The sequence below is a fragment of the Musca domestica genome, unplaced genomic scaffold (genome assembly GCF_030504385.1).
Source record: "Musca domestica strain aabys unplaced genomic scaffold, Musca_domestica.polishedcontigs.V.1.1 2, whole genome shotgun sequence".
In the NCBI taxonomy this organism is placed as follows: Eukaryota; Metazoa; Arthropoda; class Insecta; order Diptera; family Muscidae; genus Musca; species Musca domestica.
Window position 1 is genome coordinate 7632111 of NW_026712249.1, and position 9535 is coordinate 7641645.

Here is a 9535-nt window from a genome sequence, read left to right on the forward strand (position 1 = left end):
ATTTTGGACTAAAGACATTTGATGGAATCACAGATGACGACTGCCTCAAGGAACTCAATGCATTCGTAGATAGGAAAGAGAAAATTCTTCACATTAGGAATACTATAGAAATACCTCTAAAGGCTAAATTCAGCAACTCTCTAAATTATGTAAGGAATTAAGAAGGAATTAACCAACTTCTAAAACAATATTAAACTGAAGAAGCATATGCAGCAAACGAGAAAGAGATGCTAGCTAACGTATGGGCACTTGATAATCTGCGGAATAATTTATACGGTGCTTAAAGTACAGACCATCAACTTCTTACCTGCGCATTGGGTAATAGGAACTTTAACTCTAAGTTAAAACAATGGAAAGCACGTTTAGAAGACTATAATCACAAGCCTGGTATATCAAACTTTGTCTCCGATGTCAACCATATCAGTGAGATATCCACGGAAACCGTGTGATTCGGAATCTACAAGAACAGCATCAGAAGGTACAGTAACAACTTCAGAGATCGGAAACGAGTAAATTAAATCCACAGGTTCAACGTCTCACAGCGCGTATCAGGATGCTACCGACTTTATACCCCACATGGAAGTCCCAATTAACGTTTTCCGAAACCAGATAATTATACAAAATGGAGCGGAACTTCAATCTAATGAAACATCACACAAGAATTTCATACGCCATTATATTTCGTCTCGTGAATGGAACCGAGAGACACTACTGTAAAAGTTAAAATAATTATGGCACCCATGAATGGTTAACCCTTAACTACAGACGTCAAATTATACGAACGTTAGTACAGACCACCGGTAATTTTTACCGGTTATATAAAACACATAAAATTTCTGTAAAACAATTGAAAAATTTGTTTAATATATATCTGTTATATATTTTTTGTATATGAAGATCTTGAAAAAGTTTTAAAACTATTTACTTTAATAAAACCACACAAAAATTTGTTAAAACAAAATATATTCAGTTATCCCCGAAATTGAAAAATCGTAAATTATTACCGGTAAAAAATACCAGTCATCTGTAGTTAAGGGTTAATGGAATGCAAAACAATCAAAGTTCCAGAGAGTTATTTGTCAATATTACAAAGACTTTATGTAGAACATTTTTCAAAATATGAGATCAGAATAGCCCAGAAAAAAGTTACCGACATTAGTTGAGAAAACCGACAATTCCAAATAGTTACAGAAGAGCCCATCGGAATGCCAAGGAAAATAAGCAACAGATATTAGAGAAATATTATTTTCCTCACACGTTTGCATACATCCGGAAGTTCGTGGCAAATTGTAATATTTGCAACACCAATAAATTTGACAGAAATCCCACAAGACCACAATTTCAGAAAACACCCATACCCACGATCTCTCGCGAGATTTTACGTATGGAAATCGTTGAAATTCAAGGTCACAAAAGTGTATATCAATACTAGACACATTTGCAAAATTTGCTCAGGTATTTCACATCAGTTACAGGTTAGAGAAAAACTCGTGAAAATATTACATATTTTACCGCTTCGAAAATTCTGGTTACCGATAATGAAAGTAGTTTCATATGCCCATTAATTAGAGATTTTCTAGAAAGGTTTGAAATAAAAATATACTTAACTCCGTGACAACGCAGCGAAGTAAAAGGCCACGTGGAGCGATTTCATCCAACGCTTCTTGGAATTTACAGATGTATAAAGACAGAAAAACCGGAACTTTGTTTTCTTGAACTTACATACGTTGCGATGGATAGGTTCAGCTACAAGAAAAAGACCGAAAGGTATCAGATTTTGGCAAATTAATAGAGGCAAGTTCTAGCATAAACAGAGACCTTAGGAATCTTATAAAGAGAAATGCAAAATAACAGAACAAACGAATAAACATGAGACGTTCCTCACCGAAAAAAAAATTTAAGAAGAGTGATGTGCCTTTTGTAAGATAAAAGCTAAAAATAAGCCAGTTTACAGGAAAGAGATCGTGGAAAAGGATAATAAGGTCGCAGTTTGTAGTGGAGAAAGAATACACACATGCACACATTAAACATTTAAAAAAAATTAGTTAATAATGAAAAACCCCCCAATACCTTTCAATTGATTTCAAAAAAAAATTAAAAAGAAGATTATGTTAATATGTATGTTAGAAAATTCTTACTATACAAAAAATATTTGAATGTATACGCAAAAGTCTCATTTATCAATTTACTCAATAAATCAATTAATAAAATATAATATACAAATTATACTAACCAAAAACAGGGGTCTTTGCCTTCCTACTAACCCCTATTACCATAAACAACAGAAATTGCTACATTACAGAGACATGCTTTTACGAAAAACCTTCATTTTCCTGGCAGGATTTGTCATAAAATGTATCAGTATGACGTACCCTTAGTAACCATTCGAGTGAGAAATGTATGGATTATAGACGGAAACTCCAAGCTGGTTCATGTAATAAACCTGGATCGGCTCAGCGTCGAAATGGGTAGCCGGAAACTCAGATGCAGCAGATTGGAATAATGTTCGAAAAAGTCAAGATTCTATTGTCAGATGATAATAATGAACAGTACAAAGTCAACTTTATAAATTCAACGAGAGAAGTAATTCGGAACCAACCAACAAACTCGTTGACTCCATTATGAAGATAAGCAGAGGCGGAAAAAACGAGCACCAAATCATTGTCCTGAATGCTGTCCTCAAGAAGATAGTTAGGACAAGCCAACTGAAAACAAGTAAAAATCATTAAGTTTGGCCGGGCCGAACTTTTAATAACCTCCACCTTAGGGTAATGAAACATTAGAACCAATTATGACCCACAAATACTGTAAAGTAGAATAGAGTCCACTCTCCCTCTTCGATTGTCAACTCTATTCTGTTTTTGATGAGAAAAGAAACACGACCGAATGGTTTGGCTGTTGATTCAATTCTAATTTTATTTCTAAAATATGTTCCTTACGTACTACTGAAACTAATCTAACTTAACCTAGTCGCAGCCACACAATTGTTCTTATCTATTCTAATATTGAATGGAGAACATTGCAGGGCTGCTTGGCATCTCATTCAAGTGGTCTTGTGCATCTACTGAGCGCATCGATATATATGCGTGTGGGTCATAACCTTTATTATCTCACGCATTATCGTATGCGTCAGCGCACAAGATCACCGAATTCTTCACATGTGATATTTTATGGCGGCTGGGAAATATTTAATTTTAGAACACTTATCTTTTATTGCTACATTTTCCCAGCGCCTCAATTGCACTCAAAAATATGTAGAAAGTATTTTGTACAAATTCCAATTTTTAGACAAACCATTGAAAAAATGTGACAAAAACCATCAAAATACCGAATATCGGGAGATACCGTTATATGGAGGCAATACAAAAACGTGGACTTATACATGCAATGTTTTGCCACCGGAGCTAGAACCCACTATGCCCAACAAATACCAATTTTTAGACAAATCCATTAAAAAATGCGGCAAAAATCAATAAAATACCGAATATCGGGAGGTACCGTTATATGGGGACTATACCAAAACTTGCATCGATATATGTCATTTTCAATACCAACCTAATCCTAGACACTATACAAATTATTCTGCCAAATTTTGACGCTCTACGTCAAATAATGTGGCCTGTATCGTGATTTCAACAGACAGACAGACGGACGTCGTTAAATCGACTTAGAATATTATGCTGACTATAAATATATATACTTTATGGCGTCTACGACGAATATTTAGACATGTTACAAACGAAATGACAAAGTTAATATACCCTCCTTTCCAAGGAGGAGGGTATAAAAATGGCATTATTAACACCAATCTTTTGGACAAAGGCGCAGTCAATGCTATCATAAATCAATCACCATTAATTTATACAAATGGATTCGCGGAATTATAAGTGGTGTCCACACCGATATTAAGAAAAGACCTTTAGCATCGACTCATGACTAGACATGCCGCAATTACGAAGGGAAAACACATTCAAGTACCACTTAACGAAGTTATTATTAATGAAGCCGAATCTTATGGAATTACTATCCCTTGCCTAAAATTTATAATTCAATGGTTTTCCGACAATCTTCCCTAAAAAAATTAACCGAAAAAAACTGTATACCACGTCTCCTCAAAAGCAGAAACACCAGTTGCCGACACAATTTAACCAATGATTATGCTAAAGAACTGATCACTACCGACATCCTGTTCCTTACCAACTTCGAAGGCTCTATAAAACTCTAGGAGGACAAAAAAACCTCAACTGCACTTATTTAATTCAACTTCACAATCATTACCACCAGTCCTAATGAATGTAACTACCGAAAGTTTCGTTTTTATACTCTCCACCATACTATGGGGGTATATTAACTTTGTCATTCCGTTTGTAGCTCCTCGAAGTATTCATGCCAGACTCAACAAAGTATATATATTCTTGATCAGCGTAAAATTCTAAGTCGATTTAGCCATGTCCGTCAGTCTGTCTGTTGTAATCACGCTATCTTTCAAACGAATTGAGATAAAAGGCTAAATTTTTGCACACATGTTTATTTTTCCAGTAGGCAGGTTAAGTTCGCAAATGGGCCATGTAGGTCCACGTTTTCATATAGCCCCCATATAACGGTACCTCCCGATATTCGGTATTTTGATGATTTTAGCGAAATTATTCAACGGAATTGTTTCAAATTTGGTATTTGAAGTTCGAAATGGATACTACAGCCTAAGACAGAAAACTGTCTGTGCAGGTTCACGTCTTCGTATAGCCCCCATATATCTGTACCACCCTATATTCGGTATTTTGATGATTTTAGCGACATTATTAACCGAAATTGTTTCAACTTTGGTATTTGAAGTTCGTAATGGATACTACAGCCTAAGACAGAAAATTGTCTGTGAGGGTCTACGGCTTCGTATAGCTCCCATATAACGGTATCTCCCTATATACGGTATTTTGATGATTTTAGCGTCATGATTAACCGGAATTGTTTCACATTGCGTATTTAGAGCTCGTAATGGGAACTATAGTCTGTGTCACAAAAATTGTCTATGCAGGTCCAGGTCTTCGTATAGGCCCCACATGCCAGCACCTCCCTATATTCGGTATTTTGACGAGTTTAGGTACAATACCCACCGAAAATGTTAGAGACGCGTATTTGAAGTTCATCATGGATGCTTTTTTGTCAGATTGTCTATGCTGGGTCAGGTCTTCGCACAGCTCCGATATAACGCTACCTCCCTATTACCGTATTTTGATGATTTTAGCTACATATATGGTAATGACTTATGACAAACAATGTTCACGTAGGTCCACGTCGTATAGGCACCAATATAACGGCTATATTCGGTATTTTTAAAATTTTAATAGAATTTTTAAAGGTTTTTTTTCTAATTCGTTGCAAATGGTGGAGGGTATTCAAAGTTCAATTTTCATGCTTCATCTAATACAGCAAAAAAGTATTGGTATGGGCAAAATTTCAGGAAAATTGTTTTTTATCAAAATTTATTCAAAATCATAAGTTCCGATAAATTCCAAATATATATGAGGTTTCTGGTTCAGGGAATATTTAGATATACTATATCATGTTGTGAAGAATCGCCGACTACTTTCGCAAGTTATGGCAAATATAAATAATGGAAATTGCGACCATTTGTGAGTGAGGTACCGAAAGGAGTTGGCAGATATATATATCAACTTCACAACAGATCTTGCGTTGGCAAACATATTTGTATGTAAAAAATTTGAACAGAGTTGTACGCTTATTTCGCTTTTTTTGGTCGTTTTGTTTTTCAAAATCTTGAGTAAAGGAAAGGAAATTTTTAGACATATTCGTGGGAACATGTGGCAAAAATCGTTAAAATATCGAATATCGGGAGGTACCGATATAGGGGGCCTATACCAAAATGTGGACCTATACATGCAATATTTCGCCACCGGAGCCAGAACCATTATGACCAAAAAATACCAATTTTCAGACAAATCGGTGAAAAATGTCGCAAAAAACATCAAAATACCGAATATCGGGAGGTACCGTTATATGGGAGCTATACCAAAACGTGGACCGATATATCTCATTTTCAATACCAACCATCCTAGACACAATACAAATAGTTCTGCTAAATTTTGACGCTCTACGTCAAATGATGTGGGCTGACGGACAGCCAGACAGACGGACAGACAGAGAGACGGATATTGTTAAATCGACTCAGAATTTTATGCTGATTATGAATATATACACTTTATGGGGTCTACGACGAATATTTAGGGATGTTACAAATGAAATGACAATGTTAATATACCCTCCTTTCCAAGGTGGTGAAGGGTATAAAAAGAGCTGTAGGTTTAAACTACGCTTTTACATTTCTATGAAGATATTAATAGTTACGGTCCACTCCTCACAAACGACAAAAAAAGTGTCAATAAGAAAAACTGACTTTAAACTCGACCGTACCGAACCAACGTCTCGAAAAAAACGTTACTTATAACTAATTCACTTATAACCAAAGTACTTGGGTGAAAAATTGAGATGTAGATTTCAAAATACTGAAAATCGAGATTTACTGTTATATGGGTACTGTACCAAGGAATGGAACTTTATCATTTTAATCGAAGATACAGAGAACCCTTAGTGTCAAATTACATTTGATTTTGGAGGAAATCGGGGTCATAACTACCAAAAATAGAAGGTTCCTAGGGACCATACCCAAAAGCAGATCCATATTAAATATTTTTGCGAGGTGGTAACTACCCTATTTAAATTATAGCAGATTTGGTTGGGAGATTGTATGAAAAATTCCGCCAACTTTAAACATCTTTCAAGACTAACCAAAAAGTGGAAATTCAAACTATAAGAGTACGAAAGGGTACGAAAAATTGAATTCATTGTATTGAGCAAACGGATAAATTTATATATATATTGTATTGAGCAAACGGATAAATGAATATAAGTGAGGGTCGCTGATGGAGGGTAGGATAGTTTAACCAGCAGTTTATTTTGGAAATTAGAACTATTACCAAAGAACCAAAGTTTTTTTTTAATTAGTTTCGACGAATTAGTTTAGGTGTCGATTTCATCAGAGACTAAAATATTTACTTCGATGAGCCAAATGTTGGCCCTATAAATGCTATTTATCCAGGGTAACAATAGGGGTGTGGTTGTAGGAATATATTAATTTAAACATAAATGAACCACACACCGACGTAACCTCAAATGCCTTTCGAAACTATTTCGGGAGCCCAATCGACCAAAAATTGTTAAAACCTCATTTTCAACATATTAACATTTACTTAAAATGTCTAAAAATTGGCCATTTACTTTAAGGCAAATGAAATCTCATATAAAACAAATAATGAGTGTAGGTTGTACAAATTTTGTAACCGACACTGTAGTTATTCAAGAAAAATATGGGCAGAATATTTTGCCAAATAACTTACCTTGAAAACCGCAGATTCTTCACAAACGTAAGTTGACAAAGTCCACATTGAAATTCACGTACTCTCTTTAAGTTAAAACTTAAACTAAGAAAAATATTTTTAATAAATCACTTTATCTCCTCAACAACTACTAAACAACAACACGCACGAAATATAATTTTTTCTCACATTCTTCCTTGAGAATAGGAAATTTTTTTTTGCCAAATGATCTTTTTTTGTGGGGCATTACCACAACAATTATCATATTCATATACCAACACGGTTTAGCAACATCACACACACGCACACCAAAAGAATAACGATTCTCTCTCTCTCACACAGACCGACGCAGCCAACTCAATGAAACGCGTAACAAATAAACACATTTTTTCTAAGAAATTCGGACCCGAAAGCTTTTAATTTTACAATTATTTTATTTATTGTTATTGATTTGTCAATTATTCACATTTTTTGTTTGATTTAAAACAATAATGTTCATAAAATTTCACAATTTATGATAAACAAAGCACAATGTACAAGCGACAGTTGTTAAAATTAATGACAACTGAAGAAGGAAGCAACAATTGGGAGAAACAGTGTTGTCAATACAAGTAAACGAAAGTGACTTTTTATGAAGCTCATTCACCAAAAACACGCGAATAGCACTCAAATAGTTTAATTTGAAAGAAAACTCTGTAAATATACAACAAAAACAAGAACGAAAGGGTTCTTGGGAGGGTAAATAATAAAGAAAATACCAACTTTCAATCATTTTTTTTTTTTTTTTTTGAACATAAAAATTCAATAAAACATAACAGTGTTGCCTACAATTCAACGTACTCAGTCGACGTTTTTCACCACACAAGTGCAGAACATGTATGTATTTATATAAATGTTACCGAAATGCGTTGGGCTTACGAAATTTAAAAGTCAAAAAATAACACCAATGACAATTGCATAATTTATTTATTTTTTTTTTTTTTTTGGTGTGACGAATCTATAAACGAGAATACAAAAAAAATTATGAATATTTATAATATTTTAACAATTCGATGAATCTTAAAAATTATCAATTTTTGCAAAATTACAGGGTGAGATATAAAACTGCAACAGAGTCAAACGCCATCATTTTTACATTTTTTTTTTTTTCTTAATTTTATTGAATAAAAACAACAAAATGTCGGAAATAGCATCAAATTTAAGAATAAGTTTAGATTTCATCGAATTGGTCACCTTTGGCACGAATTATGGCCTTCAAACGGCCAATGAAACCATCACAAGCTGCCCGAATATTGCTCTGCGGTACTTTGCCCCATTCCTGGTGAAGCGCTTATTTGAGGTAATCGACACTTTGATATTTTTTAGTGCCAAGCTTGCTTTCCAAAATACTCCAGACACAATAGTCCACAATAGTCCACAACATAGCTGGAAATGAAGCGAGGAACCTCATTTTGTAACCATTCTTGGGTGGCGCGTGCTGAGTCCTGTTGGAATGTCCAAGGTCTGCGGCCAAAATGTTTGCGTGCCCAAGGCTTTAATACACCCTCCTGAATTTTTTTTCGCCATAATATTCGGCATTTATTCTGATGCCACGGTAGATTAATACGAGCGGAGAGCGACCATCGTCTGTTATGGCGGCCTACACCATCACCATGGCCGGCGCTTGAGTTCTGGTGACCAGCCGAAGGTGCACATTTTTAGCTGACCTCTTTGGCAAGTAAACACGATCATTTTGTTTGTTTACAAACTGTTGGACAACGAATGTTTTCTCATCGGAGAAAACCAAATTCGGCAGTTCACCACTTTCGGCCAAGCAAAGTTACTCTTTAGCTCTTTTGAGTCTATTTTCCTTCTGTTGCGCTTTTTGGAATTTCGAATGAAATATTGCGATATGTTCAGCTCACGAGCCATTTTTCGGCCACTGCGACGCGGATTTCAATAAAGTCGCTTTTTTATTTTCGTACCATTTCTGCTGATGTTTGCTGTTTTCTTCCGTCCACTTCCTTCACTTCAAGCTACACTACCAGTATCACGGTAACGAGCGTTGGTACGAGACACAAAAGATTTATTCACATTTAAATGCTGGAGTGCTCTAACGATAGCCACTTGTGGTTTTCCAGCCAAATATAACGAAATCACACTAT